Genomic DNA, 18,215 nt, shown 5'->3' on the forward strand with positions numbered 1-18,215 from the left:
GATGCCCGAGTCTCAGGTCCAGGACCAGGAGCTTGGGGCCACCAGGAGGCACAGAGGTTCAGGGAAGGATGTCAGAGTCTCAGGTCTGGGACCAGGAACTCGGGGCCACCAGGAGGCATAGAGGTTCAGGGACCGATGCCCGAGTCTCAGGTCCAGGACCAGGAGCTTGTGGCCACCGGGAGGCACAGAAGTTCAGGGACCGATGCCCGAGTCTCAGGTCCGGGACCAGGAGCTTGTGGCCACCGGGAGGCACAGAAGTTCAGGGACCGATGCCAGAGTCTCAGGTCCGGGACCAGGAACTCGGGGCCACCGGGAGGCACAGAGATTCAGGGATGGATGCCTGAGTCTCAGGTCCGGGACCAGGAGCTCGGGGCCACCAGGAGGCACAGAGAGCTGCTGTCCTGCACACGACTCGACAGCTGGCTTCCACATCTGGCAGCTGATGTTAGGGTGCCCTGTTCCCACTCTTGCTGGGGGATTCCAGGTCACAACAGACCTTCCTTCTCTGCAGGCTTGTCGAGGAGCAGAGCCTTTGTCTAAGAAAGAAGGCAGACCCGGGAGGCAGGGAGGACCCCATGTGGACTCGAGGGACAGGGGCCTTGACCATCCTGCCGGGACACCCTCCTTCCCCGGCAGGCGCACGCCCTCAGGCACAGGGTCACGGCCGCGCACCTGCCAGGTGTGGGGGGCAGCAGGCAGAGCGCGGTGTGGTGAAGGGTGTAGGGAGAGGAGACCCCCTGGCTGTAAGCAAGCCCCGTGGCTGCACCGGCCCAGCAGCTCTGAACACCTGTGAGCTTGGCCCACTTTGTGAAACCGTCCAGGGCCAAGCAGGGACGGGACTGAGGGCTGCCCACAGCACCACGCGTGCCTCGAGGTGCCGTCTCCCTGGGTCTCCCTTCAGGGTGGCCCTGAGGACGTACCTGGGTAAGGTGTCCCCGAAGGCCGTGGCTTCCCCTGTAGAGAGGGGCACACTGTGGCCTGGGGGCGTGTGGAAGCCAGTCCCCCCAGAGGAGACGGGCAGATGCAGGTGGGCTCCTTGGGCTCTCTGCCTGCTCTGGGGCCGCCGTGCAGGGGCAGAGCCACCAAGTCACCCCCACAAGTACCTAAAGACCTAAAACATGCGGCTGACACCCTGCCATGTTTACGGTTCCCCTGAGAGAGCACAGACCCGTCTCCAGTGGGGGCCCGACTTCAGCCCGGACCCCCGCGGACCTCGTCTCACTCGTGTGTTCTCGGGGCCATCTGGACATGCTGGAGGCACAGTTCTGCTTTGCTGTCACCCTCCTGTGGGGCTTGGGGCCTGCGTGGGCACCCATGCTGGCGGACATGGGCTTGGGGGCATCCGGAGCCACAGAATGAGTGGTCTCCCCGTGGGCACGGGCGACGGCCGTCCTCTGCTGTGTGGGTAAGGGCACACAGGACACCAAGCTCGCAGGAGGTCTGTTTGGCACCTTTGTGCTGGCTCGTTCTGGTGAAACCACAGCAGGGACAGCATGCGCTTACGAGGCACGAAGCCCACAGGAGTCTGCTCAGCGTGCCACTTTCCCTTTTCTGGGGCCCCCTCTGCACCCTGACCGTGGTGTCAGGCCCTTGGGGTGAGGCTTTCCGCTGGTTCTGTGTGGCTTTATGGGCAGACAGCCCTGCGGACCCCTCTGCTCGGGCAGCGTGGCGGGCGCTGAAGACTTGGGGTGACACGAGCCGTCACGGCGTGAATGAAGACTACCCGTTCCAGACCGAGCTGACCACAGAAACCGGGCCACACAGACCCGCACTCGCGCCCACAGCCACCCCCAGGGCAGCGGATCGTGTGAGGGGCGTCACATGCCACAGTGCAGTGGACCCCTGGCATCGTCCCCCACCCCTTCTCTGGAAACTGGGGTCGTCCAGGGGCAGCGTCCGTGGGGTCAGCTGATGTGCCCCCTCCCGCGGACCTCGCCAGTGTCCAGTTTGGGCCGGACTGTCCAGTGTGGGCTTTCTGCCAAATGAGAGACTCAGGGGAGGGGTCTGACACACAAACAGGCAGTGCAGCCCAGGGTGACGTGGGCCGTGACGTGGATGTTGGCCATCCCCGCTCGCTGGGTGCCTCGTCACTAGTCTGCACCTGCTCCCGAGCACGGCAGCTGCCCCGGTTAAAACGTGGATTGCTCTGAGCCTCAGGGCCCGAGGAGAGGCTCCTGGGGTGACAGCTCGCCCCAGCCCCAGCCCCAGGCGTGCAGCCATGGCCTCCGGCCCTCACTCGGGGGGCTCCACGAGGGTCGACAGCAGCTGTGTCCCAGAGAAAGGCCCCTTGTCCTTCCCAGAGGACCCAGGAGCAACGATCAAGTGCTCCTCTTTACACAGGGAGCTGGGAGGGAAGGGGGCCCCGCTGTGTGGGAGGAGGAGCGGCTGGCCCAGGCCGGGGCACAGAGGCGGCCAGAGCCCAGGACGAGCCAGGAGCTGCTCAAGTCCGCTCCCCACAGGTCGCTGTGGTCCTGCCACCAGCTGCAGCGGAGAGTCGGGATAAACCAGCCATCCTCCGGATTTCCCCACTTGGAAAGCAGGAGACACTAGACTCAATGCTTACGAGGTTTTGTAAAGCAAGGGAAACTGATTTTCCTCCCTGAGATCATGTGTGGAAATCCAAAATTCGATCAGCATTGGAGCAGCTTTTGGGGAGGGGAGGAGGGCTTCTCCCTGGGCTCCGGAACCTTCTCTCTGCTTGTCTACACGGTGGAGTAATGCCTCCTGACATTTGGTGGCCACATTTTATTTTTCAAAATGTGGTGAAAGGAAAAATTACTCGAGCAGCAGCAAAAGAATCTAGAACGTAGCCAAATTTAGATAAAGACCCCCAACTCTTAGCTATGGGCCGTTCTCGACGGTCCCCCAGGCCAGACACTGAAACGTGCACACACCCCTTTGCTCACCCCACAGCTCCACCAGGCAGGGGGCTCGGGCCCCTGGGACTCGCATCCCGGGCCTGGGCAGGTGCCATCCAAGGCAGAAAGTGGGAGCTCAGGCCTGCAGGGGCCCAGCGCCACGGAGACACAGAGGCAGGGGCCCAGCGCCACGGAGGCTGCCTAGAGGGCAGACGCAATACGAAAGTGATAATGGAATTCTGCGGCCTTGTTTTTCACGCTAAGTCTCTGCATTCGCTGTGGGCTGTACGCTCAGAGCACATCTCTGTCTGGATAGGGCCACCCCCAGGCCTGGCCCAGGGCAGCCGGCAGCGACACGTGACAGGACGGGTCTTCCCAGGCTCCCAGTGCTGCTGGGCCCAGCGCCCGCACCTGCGGGTCAGCCCGAAGGCTCCCTCTCCACAGGCACCACGCATACCCGGCCACTTCCCGCGTTGACATTTGCAGAGAGCTCTGGGGTTTGACAGAGCTCATCTCCGCAAGCCCGCTCACAGAGGTCTTTACAGATGGGCAACAGCACACAGCGCTCAGAAGGCGCCCCGCCACCCAGAGGCCAGTCTGTGGTGGGTCTGGAGGAGGGTGGTGAAGGGCAGAGATGTCCCAGCAGCCTGGGTTCTGGCTCCTGACCCACCAGGACCAGTTCTCAGAGCGGGGCAGGGGCTGCACCAAGAGCTGAGAAGGGCTGGGCCTTCCAGAAGGCCGGGCTTGGACTCTGCCCCTGTTCCTCTTAGGGTCAACTTTTATGAGCTGCCGACTTGATCCGGGCATCTAAAACCACAGGACTAGCCCCAGGCACACACACAAGCCTCCACCTGGCCCATCGGCAGAGGAGTTGAGCCTGGAGCCATGTCCTGGCTCAGCACGAGCTTCCTCCGCAAGCTCCAGACAAGCTCTGGGCAGCGGTTCCCAGGACCAGTCGCTCTTCAGGAGCTGGGGAGGGATCGGGGGCAGGGAGGAAGAGTCTGAAGCTCAGAGGCTGCCCAACTGGGGTCCAATCGTGCCAGCTGTGCATGTGAGCCCCTGCTCCCTACAAAACAGGCCTGGGCTGAGGTCTTACCGTGGCTTTGTGGGGAGAAGCCAGCCGCGTGCACACACCTCTCACCACAGCTGGTGGCAGGAAGGGCAAGGCTAACCCGGCCGCAGCAGAGGTCACACCGGCTCGGGTCAGACGGGAGCACAGTGCTCACCGCACGACTGAGGCTCCGGGGACCAGGACGCAGGCTGAGAGTGAAGACAACCCTCCAGCTGGGCCTCAGCATGGCATCGGGGACGGGGGCTGCCAGCACCTGTGCCCTGGGCCCGTGAACGAGGGGCACCCTCAACCTCCAGGGCAGCCCCCACTCCCACCATGGGGTCTGCAGCCTGGCTGGACGCACCGGGAGGCTGGGGGCAGCTGCGGGCAGGGCCCGCGTGGGGCCTGGGCTCTCCCTACTGGCTCCATCACCTCAGGCAGAGCGGCCTCCCCTGTGGGCCAGGGACCCTCTGCCTCTGCCAGGACGTGTGAGCCAACACGGCACGCAGCAGGGGACGTGCGTGCTGCCTGAATCCGGAGGGTCTGCCTCCCCGGGAGGAAACAGCATTCCCCGGATGGAGTCCGTCACGGACACTGACCCATCTCCCCAGCAACAGGTGTGCAGGCAAGGCCTGGGGATGGGGCAGGAAGGGCCTGAGCTCACCCAGCAGGCCAGTGACAGAACCCAGCCTGAGTCCCGCCCGCTGTCCTTCCTCACCACCGGGCCACCGTTCCCGAGAGGGGAGCGCCCACGGGCTCCGTCGAAGCAGCTTGCAGGTGCTGGTTCTCGCCTCTGGGCACTCAGGAGTGCCCACCCCCCAGCCTTGGTCTCTTCCCACTGAGGAGACATAAGAACTGCCTGGGCCCAGGGGTCGTGTCTCCTGCTCCAAGCCTCCCTCCACCTCTGGGGGTGGGCCGGCCCACGGCCACCTTCCCTTCCCGGGGACGTTCCTTGGCCCCAGTCACGTCTGTACCGTCCTCTGCACAGCGCCCTGCCTTCCCCAGACCTCCTCCTGCTTCAGGAGCGAGCACAGATCACGATCCAAAAGGGCACTCTCCTCATTCCCATCATGGTCCTGCGGGGTCGCCTGCTGAGGCCCCAGCCCCCACATGGAAGGGAAGGGGGGGCAGCCCCGGGGAAGAACGTCCCGCCTGGCTACCCCACCTCATGTACAGCCGGCTCTGGCTTAGTCGGAAAAGCAGGTGACTCTTGATCTCGGGGTCATGAGTTCAAGCCCCATGTCGGGTGTAGAGATTACTAAAACAGGATAAACTTAGACACCACGAGGAGAGGCAAGTGGGCAGGCCCAGTGCTGCTGTGGGATCTGCTCCGCCCCGACCTCGACTGAAGACGCAGCCGCTGGGTTGGCTTAGGAGAGAGCCCAGAGTTGCGATAAACCCCGAGTGGTTCCCGAGACCACTTCCGTGCAGGCCTGTGCCCCAAGCAGGATGTGTGAGAGCAAGACGCCCCCCTCCCGCCCAGGCTCACCCAGGTCCCAGTGGGCCTCTGAAAAGAGGGGCGGTGTAGACCAGCACACGTGGGCCCTGCTCGGCCAGGGAGCGGCAGGGAGAGCTCTCGGGGGAGGGCGAGCCAGGGCACGGTCTTGATGCCGGCAGAGCGGGGACCAGGGTCAGGAGGGGCAGCACCCGAGCAGGGACTGACAGGCAGGGGCCCTCCCCACCAGTCTGTTCATCGTGGCGGCAGAGCCAAACTACTGGAAATCGTTTCACGCAGCGTCAGAAGACAGTCTGGGGTCCAGGTACCCTTTCCTCACCTGGAAATGCGATCCGTGACTGGAGGGGCTCCTTTGGCACGGGGCCTGAGGCTGGAGCCGGGAGCACAGGGAATGGGGTCAGGCCACTTCAGACAAGGGCTCCCCGAGAGCGGGACTTGCGCTGGGGGGTTCACCGATGCACCCCGGGCCATCCAACAGTGCTGTTACTTGCTGCCTGCCCGATTCCAGCAGCGTCCTCACCCACCTGTCACCTGGTAAAACCCATCAACTGACCACCCGACAGAGCGGGCGTGTTAGAACACTGCGCAGTAGAAACAACGGTCAAGGGCGAGCCCGCAGCGGGGGGCTGTCAGGGACGCCCTCACACAGGGGCTGGGGTTTGGGGTGAAAGTGACCGTGACCGTGGGGGGTGGGGGGCATGAGCCGGGGAGCCTCCTCCCCTTCCTTCTCTGCCCCTGAAGGCCTGGGTGGCAAGGGAGGCAGTCTCTCTATGGAGTCCTCCGTTTACAGATGTGCCGCATCCGTGCGGCCCCCGGGCAGAGGATCGGTAACCACAGTCGTCTGTCCATAAACTGCCCAGAATGCTCCGAGCAGCACCTTCCACACAGGAGGCCCTCCAGGGCCACAGTGGGGTCTACTGACCCTTCGACCCTTGGCACCCTGAAGTCAACTGTCCCAGAGCCCGAGTTCAGGGGACAGAAGGGGCTCTGCAGACAGGGGTCCGGGGATCAGCAGAAAAAAGGAAGCTGGCTCTGGCCTGCAGGCCTCCCCATGACGGAGCCCCTCTTCCTTCTGGTTCTGAATCTAGGAGTTCGGTGGGCAGGCAGGAAGCCCACGCCTCCGTCTGTGGCACCGCTGGAAATTTTGTTCCAGTTCAAAGACTGAACCTTAATCAGACTCATTACCTCAGTTATGAAAATTCAGAAGAGTAACTTATGGTAACAAACTACCCTTCCTTTTCTAGAAACGAACAAAAAAGGGACAGTTTCCTGTAATTTTTCAATGCAGTGTTTTATTTTGAAATAAGCAGATGCGCACGCAGCTGTGACAGGCAATACGGACGCCCCGCGTGCCCCCTTCCCGGGAGCCTCAGTGACACGGCTTGCAGAACCAGGACCAACAGGCCTTTTCAGCCACCAGAAACTCACAGCAACACCCAGCCGACTCATTAGAGCCAATGAGATAAAACATGCGGGCATGAACCGTCACATCCTTCTCAGGCCGATTTCCCCCAAGTCCCCCTTACCACCCTAAGATACCTGCCCAAGCTAACACGCAGAGTACAGTCAGTCCTCCGCCACCGCACGAATGGGAGAGTTTCCCCGTTTCATCTGTCTGCAGCATCCGGGTTGAAACGGCAACTTCAGAAAACACGCACGTGGACGCTGGCGAAGCTGCCGCTTTGAGGCACCACAGAAGCGGCCAGGAGACGGGGGCTGCGGGGCCCCGCGCTCGGTGGGGGTCTCGGGCAGCGCTGAGCGGAGGCGGACGCGGGCTCTGGCCTCGAGGAGCTCACGGCCGGATGTAAGTGAGCTCCTGGAGGACAGGGAGAGCGGCGGCCAGAGCAGCTGTCAGGTCGGCTGGGGCTCCTCGCAGAGCATAGCTCCTGGATCCGGACGCCCGTGCCAGGGGTGGGGCCCGGGGACCCCCCGAGGCGGCTTGCAAACGCAAGACGCGATACGCGGGACACGCAGGGGCACAGAGGCCGTTACCAGAACAGGCATCACCTGCGCGTTGCTACCGCATCTGCCACAGGGCTGAGACCGTGACCGGCGCGCAGCCGAGCACAGGTGAGGTCTCCACCCGCCACCTGCCAGGACGCACCTGTGCCCTCCACGGGTCCTGCCAATGCCACCGTGGTCTGCCGCCGACATTCGCGGCGGAAGGAAATGCTAAACGTTAGCAGAGACAGCGAAAGCAGCTATTTCTTTAAATTCCAGGCTCGAACTCTCTGAATTTGAGAGCCGGGATTAAGAATGAACCCCAACTCGAGCCCGGCCCCCCAAGCCTGTAGGTCTGCCACCCCACACCTGGGAGCCCTGGAACAGCCAGGCTCTTGCCCCACCCGCTTCTCCCCATCTAAATGCACCTGGCCTCGGAGAACAGGATGGAAGCCGCTGGACCCTCTTCCCAGAAACACACATGCCGGCACACACGTCAAAGAACAGACTCCAGGACTGCAACAGAGCTCACCTTGTTTTCAGAGGAGATGAGGAATTGGAGGGATGAAGTCTTTTGTCCACTGCTCTGTGTGTGTGTGTGTGGGGGGGTGTCTTCCACACTGACATTCTTCAAACCCCAGGCCCTGGGCTGTTGGTGGGACCTGACTCCCTGTCTCAGCTTCTGGGCGTAGGGCCATGGGACCACCTCCCCTGCCGCACAGTGCACCTTCGTGCTGGGCAGGCCGTGTGCACCAGACAGCCCAGGGCCGGGAGACCAGTGCAGGTCATGAGCGCCGGTGGCTCAGCTTTTCCTACTGCTTCTCTTAACCCCAGGACAGAAATGGGTGTTTGTTAGAGACCAATACGCACTGCAAAGCCCTAAGACACACAGGTATACAGATGTGGGTACAGGAGCCAGCCATGATGACCAGCCCCACAGAGCTTCAGCCTGAGATGGGTGTCAGGATGCCCCAACTCTCCCACGCTGTCCTGGGAACAGCTTACCGGGTCCTTGGGAGACAGGGTGGTCCCGAGCCAGCGAGGAGAGCTCCTCTGCCCAGCCCCACACCCACAGTTTGACGCCACGGTGTCTGCACACACAGAGAACCTTCAGCCCTGAGATGGCATCTTTACAAAGGTCAGATTAGGTTTCTGGAAACAAAGTCCTCTGATACTACAAGCCAATCCTTCTATTCAAGACACTTTTACCATTTCACAGCTGGTCTGTCTATCCATCCAGTCAGCAAGTCCAGCCCTGTCCTTGGAGGGCCCACTCTCTAGTGGAGGCAGACACATGGATGGACAGGAGGAGCAGATAGGCTAGGGTTTGGGGGGGATAGGGGTGGACAAATCCCCACGTTCCTGAGCAAGAGGGAAGGAGGTGTGAAGGAGGTGTGCAGGTGGTGCCCACAGGGACTAGTGACCGATGGGGAAGGCCACCTGGCAGACATCGGTGACATCTTCCTCCTTTTACCTTATCAGCCAGTCCTGAATGGCAGACTCCAGCAAGCCGCCCCTCCCAGCAAGTGTGGTGGACGACGCTGCCCAGGCACGGGTAAGTCAGCACCGTCACTGGAGGGTGCAGGGCCTGCTGCCCGTTTTGGTTCAGTGTGGAATGTGGTCAGTCTTGGCACTGCCCCTCCCAGAGCACCATCTGGGGCAGCCATCCAGGGCAAAGCGCAAGCCAGGCGCCTCGGGACAGAAGTGAAGCACAACCCTGTTCCCCAGGAGCCTTAGGTGGGGACAGAGGGACATGTTAACAGGCTGAGCTGTGGTTCTGTCTGAGCCCGGGGACACCGGCAGCAGGGACAGGAAAGGCCATGGGGGAAGGGAATGCTGATGGTGACCAGGAGAAGGCCAACTGTGGCAGCAGGGGTGGGAGGTCAGGGGAGGAGGGGCACGACAGGGAGGACTCCACGCTCTTCATCAGAAGAACGTCGACTCCACAGAGAAAGAAGCTGGTAAGCGGGTCCTCCCCTGCCTCCCCCCCAAGTGGAGGGGTCAGCGTTTCACACTGGGCATTTACGGCACAGCGGTTTGCCTGCATCAGCACAGTCTTAGGGCCTTCTGAGAGCAGGCTGAGTCCCCAAAGAGGCTGCAAGGGGCCCTCTTTGCCCAGCCTCCCACCAGAGAGGCACAGGCCCCGGCACCAGGCTGGCGGAGCCCCAGCACTTCATGGCCAGACAGAGAAGGCGTGGACACCGCCCCCCACACAGGGCAAGGCTAACCGCTCGGCGGAGGCAGGACCCCACTGGGTCTTCCCGGACCTCCGGGCCCCGAGGGCCCCCCCCGCCCCCCGCTGCTAGCCCTCACTGCCTTGGGTTGACTCCCCCCGGTGTGAGCTTCGTCATCCCGAGTAGGACTGCCCGACTGGGCCCTCATTTGGTTTTAGGGAACTCATGATCTGGACTCAGAACGTTTCTCTCATTACCAGTGGGCCAGCGCAGGCGTGGAGCCCAGGGGCACTGGGAATGGTCGACAGCCTCGTGTGGAAGGTCACCGCTGTGGCTTCTAGGCATGAGTGCTGGATTGGAAGGCAAAAGTCACATGTGCAGCCCTGCCCTGTGTTCACAGCAGGCCCCCAGCCACGCCCACCGCCTTCCTAGTAAACTCTCAATCTGCCTTCCTTTCATTTCCGGAAACGTGGGACTAGCCAGGAATTGAAGGCTGCACGTTGTGTTTAATCTGGAAACACCATTCTGGCAGGCTGATGGCCAGAACGGACAGAGCCAGGCAGAATATTAAGTATAGGAATTGTAAATGACTCTAGAAATAACATTTACTACACCAAAAATATACTTCTCAACAACTTCCGAAAAATCAGCAGAGACTCGTTCCTAATTTGGCAGTGCTGACCTTGCCACACGTTAACAAAGATCAGATTCTTAACGTGTGAACGCACACTACACAAGTGCAAAAACATCTACCCCCCACCTCAGCTGGGGTGGGCCCAGCGCTCGGGGAGCAGGCACAGGGCGCAAGCTCTCCCAGGACGACTGCGGGAAGACGCGCGGACACTGCTTCTCTCAAGGGAAAAACCAACAGTTCTGCACAGGACTTCCCAATGTGTTTTCGTGCTGCTCCAACCGAACAGTCTCTGGACTGTATTCTCCCTCAGCGGCGTCTCGGCGGAGCCTTTGGGTACAAAGTGAACAGGGCAACTCGATCTAAATCCTCATGTCAGGGGCCCCGCTGCCTTCTGGGCCCTGCGGGCTGTTCAGGACCTGCAAAAGGTCTGAGCTATGGGAAAAAAACCAAAACATGTATTGGCTCCAAGATGAAACAGCAAAATCCAAGCAAATGCTTCACTGAATGTATACAGTGCATCATTAAGTCAACTCCATCAATTGTTAAACATAACTTTCAAAAAAATTTCATCACATTTGGAAACCATGGGTTAGGTTTTTCTCACTTTGCAAGAATTCCTGAATGTACAGTGAAAATTCACGTGCCCAAATAAAGAGTTACAGCCGAATCATTTCACAAGCAAAACAGTAATATCCTTGTTTACGTTTTCCTCCCCCAAACAATGATGCGCTATGCGTGGGTGGGCCTTGCAAAGGTAAGGCCGCCTTGGGCTACAAAAGCCCTGAAGATGTCCCACGCAGAGAGCAACACCCATCCCAGGAGAGGAGAGAGAAAGGACAGGTGAGTCCCAGAGTGCAGAGCAGGGACAGGGTTTAGACCACTGCTCAGCTTTACAGAGAAGACGGGCTGGAGAGCCAGGGGACTCGCGTGGGGTCACATGGCCTGGGGCTGAGCTCTCTGAAGCAGCAACCAGAGGGTCAGCGGGCCTCAGAGGCCTTCCCCAGGTACGAGCTGCTAAGGGCACAGCTCGGAGCCTCCCTCACGTCCCCCATATCCCCCACTCCCGGAGCAGGACACAGCTCGGAGCCCCTCTCCTCTGGCGCAGGACACTGCTCGAAGCCCCCACCCCCCCCCGCTTTCCCCCCGGTACAGGACACAGTTCAGAGCCCCCGACCTCCCCCCGGTGCAGGACACAGCTCGGAGCCCCCACGATTACCCCCCCACCCCCCGCTGCAGGACATAGCTTGGGGCCCCATCCTCACCGTGCAGAACGCCGAGGCTGGGGAGCAGGGCGCTCCGTGACCCCAGGAAGTGGGCAAGGTGGACCCGGGTGGCCGGGTGGGGCTCCCAGGACGATGTAACCCCGGCAGCGGCGTGGGCCCACCCGCGCCCGACCCCATGGGGGAAGGGCACGCCGCCCTCACCGTGAGACGTCTTACCAGGGCCCGGCCTCCCCAGGCCGGGCCCCCCCGCAGGAACCGGCCCCCCCTTCCCGAGCCGGACACGCCCCGCCCTCCGCGCGCTCGGGCAGAGCGGATGCCCCCACCCCCACTGAGCCCCGCTCCCGGGTTCGGCGCACTGACCTCCGCGTCCCGGGCAGTCAGCGTGCCCGCGGCCCGCCCGGCTGCAGCGCCCACGCACTGCGCATGTCAGGCCGGCCCGGCTCGGCTGGAACCGGATCCAGCCGGCCGGGCGGTGACGCAAGCGCGCGGGCGCTCGGCCTGTGAGGTCCCAGCGTGTGGGCGTGGCTCCGGGCGGTGGGCGGGACCCCGGCGGGTGGGGACCCCGGCGGGTGAGGCCCCCGCGTGTGGGCGTGGCTCCATGCGGTGGGCGGGGCCCGTGACCGCAGGTGGGCGCGGACCCCCAACCCCAACCCCAGCCCCAATCCGGCTCTGCAAAGGAGGCAGGAGATGTGCGGCGCCAGGTTCCTTATTTAAGGAGCTTGTTCAGAAGAGAATGGCGACTCAGGGCAGCTTCTCGGTCCACAGCTGGGCCACCCAGTGGCACAGACAGAGCGCACACCCAGAGGTCTGCCTATTTCCAGGCCCTGCTCCCGGGCTGCTCCCCACAGGAGGCAGGAAAACCACTGCTGCGGCGCCCCCAGTTGCTCCCCATTTGTCTGCCCACAACACGGACCCCCATCTGACTGGCAGGCTTTGGTTCCGCGTGCTGGCCCCATTCCCACACCTCCACCACTTGCAGCACCCTTGGGTTCCTTGAATCTGGCCTGCTGTCTCCTCCCCAGGGCCTTTGCACAAGCTCTTCCCTTTGCCTGGAGCCTCGTGACTAGTCCTCCTCAGTTTTGGAGAAACCTCTGCTTCACCTCCTGAGCACCCCCCCAATACCATGGCCCTGCAGCCCTTCTCAGAGTGGTGACAGAACACCCACTGGAGTCCTCGGATTAACACCTAGTCCCCTCAAACTGGGAGCTCGACAAGGGTGGGGCTCTAAGACATCACCCAGGCAAGGCCAAGTGTTAACAGAGACCCACTGAATAAATGAATCACAAAGCTTTTCCTTCACCATGTGAACACCTGAATCTCTCTCGAGCATGGGTTCCCTCCCCTAAGACTGCAGATGAATCTTAGGACGCAAGAAAAAACCACACGCGGGCAGCCAGGAGCCTTCTGGTTCCACCCAGGGGCCTGCTGGAGGCTCTGGTGGCAGGGCTGGTTGGGGACAGGAGTGGACGCATCCAACTGCCTCTCTGGCAAAGGTCAGAAGCTAGGCATCCCAGGACGCTCTGTCCTCTGGCTGCTGAGGCAGCTCTAGAAGCCGTTTCTCCATTCACCCACCGTGTGCCGGCTGCCGGGTGTGGGCTTCCCGCTCTGGGTGTGGGTGTCCCAGCTTCCCAGCCCGATAAGGATCTCCACGGTCCCAGAGCCAAGTCAGACTCTTCCTGTGCTTTCCCTCCTGGTCATTTCACCCTTACCCATGGGCTACTCCACGCAGGAGCCTGCCCAACAGTGACGACGGGGCAGGCACACAGGGGCTGTAGGGACGGAGGGGAAGGCAGAGCGCGGGGTGGGCACGGCCTCTATGCCTGGTGGTCTCACCTGTGCTGTCCTGCTTAATCTCTGGGAGGCAGGCATTGGCACCCACACTTCACAGATGAGGAAACTGGGACTCGGAACTGTTTTTTAAAAAGTTTCCAGGATTGCCAGTTTCCTGGAAAGGACTCCATTCTGGGACTTCTGAGTCCTAGAAGATCTACGTGCTGATTTCCTAGTGCATTCCAGTGTCACTACTCGGCCTTAAGAGCCCTTGGATTGATTGCTTTCTTCACACCCCATCTGGCTCCCATGACTCAGCAGCAGCCCTGGGAGATGGGAACGGGAAAGGGAGGGAGCTGGCTTGGCACACCACACGCGGGGACGGGATGCACGGCTCCCAGTGCGCTCTCACACCCTCCACCCTGTACCCACATTTCACACCTGGGCCTGGGGCTCAGTGAGGGCCCCAAATGTGCCAGGCCTGCCTACTCCCAAGCCACTGTCCCTTCCGGGCCCTGCAGGTTGCGTTCCAGCACCCCTAGGGCACACACAGAGGCCTGGGCCCTGGGCAGGTGGGGCTCTCTGCCACAGCACATACTGCCAGGCCATGCTTCCCACCAGCTGTCTGACCCTGGGCCTCACCAGAGGGCAGCAAGCACAGGGCCACTCACTGTGCCCGTGGGCTTCAGTGCGGGGGCCCCGAGAGAAATGGTACGAGTACAGCCTGAGAGCCTTTGCGGTAGAATGACCAAGAGCCCCGCCTGCTGTGCGAGCCTGGCGGCAGCAGCTGCACCCACCCCAACAGACCCTGGAGCCCCACCCTCTCCAGGCAACTTAGCTCAGCAGCTCCTGGTTAGGAAGAGCCGGTATCGCCAAGGACCAGTACTCATTTCACGAATATTTGTTAAGCAATGTTTTCACACTAAATACTCCTCTCAGTGCTAACTATACTGTGGGGTACACAACAGACAAAAATGCCTGCAGCCACAGTCTGAATGTTGGTTTCCCCCAAGTTCATATGCTCGAACCTAATCCCTGGTGTGATGGTATCCGGAGGTGGGGCCTTGGGGAAATGTATGGGTCATGACGGCAGAGACCCGAGAGCTCCCTGGCCCCTTCCACCACGCGGGGACACAGCCAGAAGATGGCCCTCCATGAACCAGGAGGAGGCCTTCCCCAGGACCTGACCATGCCAGCACCTCGGTCTTGGACGTCCAGCCCCCAGAATGGTGGGACACCCGTGTCTGTTTATGAACCACGCCGGCTGTGGCATTCCACTACAGCAGCCTCAAGTGACTGAGCTATGTGCCCGTAGCGAGATGACACGAGAAGATTAAAATACTGCGGGGAAAATTAGGTAGGCTAGTTGGAGAGTAAGTTGATTTTACGTTTTGTGATTTAAATGTCTGGGGTAGGATGAAGGTCAAGAAAAACAGTGGTGGGAACCCAGCATCTGAGACCCAAGGTGAGGGCATAGCCTTTGGTATGTGGGAGAAAGGGGGTACAGTGAGCACACAAGTCCTGGGGAGGGGGCATGGAGGCCCGCATGAGGCGGTGGAGAAGCTAGGTGGCTGAGGTTCTAGAACCATGAAATTCTCACCAGACCTTCCCCCAGAGGCAATACGACCTACCCTTCAAAACCAGGGTGCCAGGCCCCCCAAGATCATGTTGATCATTCTGAGTCACAAAACAAAGAATAAATATGTTTGACATAAACATTACGAACTTGAATGTTTGGTTGATCCGCATGCTCAATTTCCGGGCATGCCGCCTCCCAGAGGACCAATCATTGGTGAAATCCACAGAAAATGCCGCAGGGGCATCGGAACGCCCACCTGGATGCCGACGGACACAGCCTACAAAGCTCCTGCACACAGCACTTCCCTCCCGCCGAGCCTCCAGGCACAGGCCCTGCCTGGACGTGGTGTCCGGTGGACAGAAATCGTGTGTGGCAGAGGGGGGCTGAGGGGTAAAGCCCCGGTGAGCAGGGTCTGCTGTCAGCCAACAAGCAAGGGGAAGCAAAGCCAAGGATAGCTCAAGGCCGTCCGGGCTCTGGTCTCCGGGCCAGGCCGGCCCCTCCCCTCGCTGGCAGGGCAGGGCAGGGCCTCCGTCACTGCAGCCTTGGGCCGTGGAGGCCCCGAGGCCTCCTGCAGAGCCTCACGTCCAGGCCAAGGGGTGTCTCACTGGGATTCTACTAACCACTGACAGAGGAACACACAGCAGCTCCGCACAAGCTCTGGCAGAACACCGGCGAGGAGGGGCTACTTCCCGGGGCATCCATGAAGGCGTTACCAGCCTGAAAGCAAAACCAGACAAAAACAGCACGAAACAGAGAAAACCACAGACCAAAATCCCTCATAAATATAAATGCAAAGATCCTAATCAGCAACACATAAAAAGAGTTGTAGACTGCAACTGAGTGGAGTTTATTCCAGGGACGCAAGGCCGATTCAGTACTCAAGAATCAATCTATATAATCCACCCTATCAACCGGCTAAAGAAGAAAGAGCACACCACCATATCAACAGAGGCAGAAAAAGCACTCGGCAAAATTCAAATCCCGTTCATGATATACATCCTCAGAAAACTGCTAATTGCGGGAAGCTTCCTTAACTTGATAAATAACATCTATGCACCCACCTGCCCCGCAAGTCCAGGGGCAAGGCACAAAGGTCCTCTTACACATTAACACTGGGAGCCCTGGCCAGCATGACAAGGCAGTAAAAGGGAATCAAAGGCATTCAGACTGGAAAAGAAGAAATACAACTGTCTGTATTTATAGATGGTGTGGCGGTCGGTACACAAAATCCCAAGGAACCTACAAAATAACTCCAAGAACTCATGAATCCAGCAAGATCGCAGAACACAAGAGCAAAACGCAAAAGTTGATTGTATTTCTATGACTTAGCAATATACGTACAGAAACTCAAATTTAAAATACAACACCACCTACAATTGCTCCAAAAAAAAAAAAACTTAGTTGTAAATCCAAAAAAACACGTTCGGGATCTGTATGCTGAAAACCAAAAAGAAATCAGGTGAGAGAAATCAAAGACGCTCTAAGTAAATGGGAGACGTGCTGTGTTCATGGACTGGAATCCAACCTGGCAAAGCCAGTTCTTTACAGGAGGAGAGACTAGTTTCATGCAAAAGCCCAGCCAGACTTTTCACACATATATACAAGATTATTCTAGGATTTATATGGAAAAGCAGAGGAACTAGAATACTTAGAGTAATTCTGAAAAAGGAAAATAAAGTAGGAAGAATCACTCTATTTGATTTCAAGACTTACTGTATAGCTACCGCAATCCAGACAGCGTGCTATTGACGGAAAGCGAAAGAGAACCCAAAACTGCCTCATTAGCACGTTGAATTCTGACAAAAGTGTGAGAGTAATTCATTGGAGGAAAGACAGTCTTTTCAACAAATGATACTGGAGCAACAGGACATCCATGGGCAAAAAATGGACCCTGAACCAAAGAAGATGTACAGATGGCAAATAAAAATACGAAAAATTCTCAACATCATGTATCACACACACCTGTTAGAACGGCCAAAATCCACAACACCGTCTCCAGCGCATGCTGGAGAGGACGCGGAGCAGCGGGCTGCTGGTGGCAGTGCAAGATGGGGCGGCCACTTCGGAAGACGGTTCGGCAGTTTCTTACAAAACTAGGCCTATTCTCACCACACGATCCAAGCAGTCATCCTCCTTGGTATTTACCCGAAGGAAATGAAAACTTAGGTCTACGCCAAAACCTGCACACGTGTTTACAGCAGCTATATTCTTAATTGCCAAAATTTGGAAACAACCAGCATGTTCTTCAGTAGGTGATGGATAAACAAACCATGGTCCATCCAGACAGTGGAATATGGTGCAGCACTAAAAAGAAGTGAGCTCTGAAGCCACGGAGGGCATGGAGGAACCATAAATGCATGTTCCTAGGGGCGCCTGGGTGGCTCAGTTGGTTAGGCGACTGCCTTCGGCTCAGGTCATGATCCTGGAGTCCCTCGATCGAGTCCCGCATCGGGCTCCCTGCTCGGCGGGGAGTCTGCTTCTCCCTCTGACCCTCCCCCTCTCATGCTCTCTGTCTCTCTTTCTCTCAAATAATTAAATAAAATCTTTAAAAAAAAAAAAAAATGCATGTTCCTAAGTGAAGGAAGCCAGTCTGAAAAGGCTTCGTACTGAATGATTCCAACTAATGACGTCCTGGAAAAGGCAGAACTACAGAGACGATAAAAGATCGGTGGGTGCCAGGGGTTATGCAGGTGGAGGACTGGGATGAGTGGGCAGACCAGAGGCTTTTCTAGCAGTGAAACTGCTCTGTGTGATACTGTCGTGGTGGATAGATACCTGTCCTCACACATTTGTCCACACCCACAGAATGTACAGCCACCCAGTGTACCCTAATGGGGAACCGTGGACTCTGGGTGATGATGACGAGTTGAAGGAGGTTCACCGATTGTGACAAATGTACCATGCGGGGGGATGCAGATAATGGGGGGGAGGCTGTGCGTGCGTGGGGACAGGGGAATATGGGAAATCTCGGTACCTTTTGCTCAACTTCACTGTGAACCTAAAACTGGCATTTAAACAGTCCATTAAAAAAAAAACAGGGGTGCCTGGCTGGCTCAGTCAGAGGAGCGTGCCGCTCGATCTCCGAGTCATGAGTTCGTGCCCCACACTGGGTGTAGAGATTACTTTAAAAAACAAAACAAAACATAAAAACCCGATCTAATCCTCACAAATATTAACATACAAAAATTAACTCAGACGGATCATAGACTTACATATCGAATATAACGCTATTAGAAGAAAACATAAGAGAAAGTCTTTGGGACATAGGAATTACTGAAGACTTCTTAAACATGACACCAAACACAGATCCATTGAAAAAAAAAAAAATCAAGGGCACCTAGGTGGCTCAGTTGGTTAAGCGACTGCCTTCGGCTCAGGTCATGATCCCGGAGTCCTGGGATCGAGTCCCACGTCAGGCTCCCGGCTCAGCGGGGAGCCTGCTTCTCCCTCTGACCCTATCCCCTCTCATGCTGTTTCTCTCTCTCTGTCAAATAAATAAATAAACAAAATCTTAAATAAATAAATAAAT

The 18,215-nt window shown here is 58.7% G+C and overlaps 1 long non-coding RNA gene across 1 annotated transcript; it reads right to left on the minus strand.

Annotated features, from left to right (window-relative positions):
• Positions 1-6,640: 6,640 nt before the first annotated feature.
• On the minus strand, positions 6,641-11,853 carry LOC115942316 (uncharacterized). The gene is made up of 2 exons (XR_004076912.2): positions 11,698-11,853; positions 6,641-10,546 (listed from the first exon to the last, which is right to left on the minus strand). It is a non-coding gene; the product is annotated as an uncharacterized LOC115942316 (long non-coding RNA).
• Between the last annotated feature and the right edge of the window lie 6,362 nt (positions 11,854-18,215).

This window comes from Leptonychotes weddellii, chromosome 5 (assembly GCF_054177405.1).
Source record: "Leptonychotes weddellii isolate Sample4059 chromosome 5, ASM5417740v2, whole genome shotgun sequence".
NCBI classification, from domain to species: domain Eukaryota; kingdom Metazoa; phylum Chordata; class Mammalia; order Carnivora; family Phocidae; genus Leptonychotes; species Leptonychotes weddellii.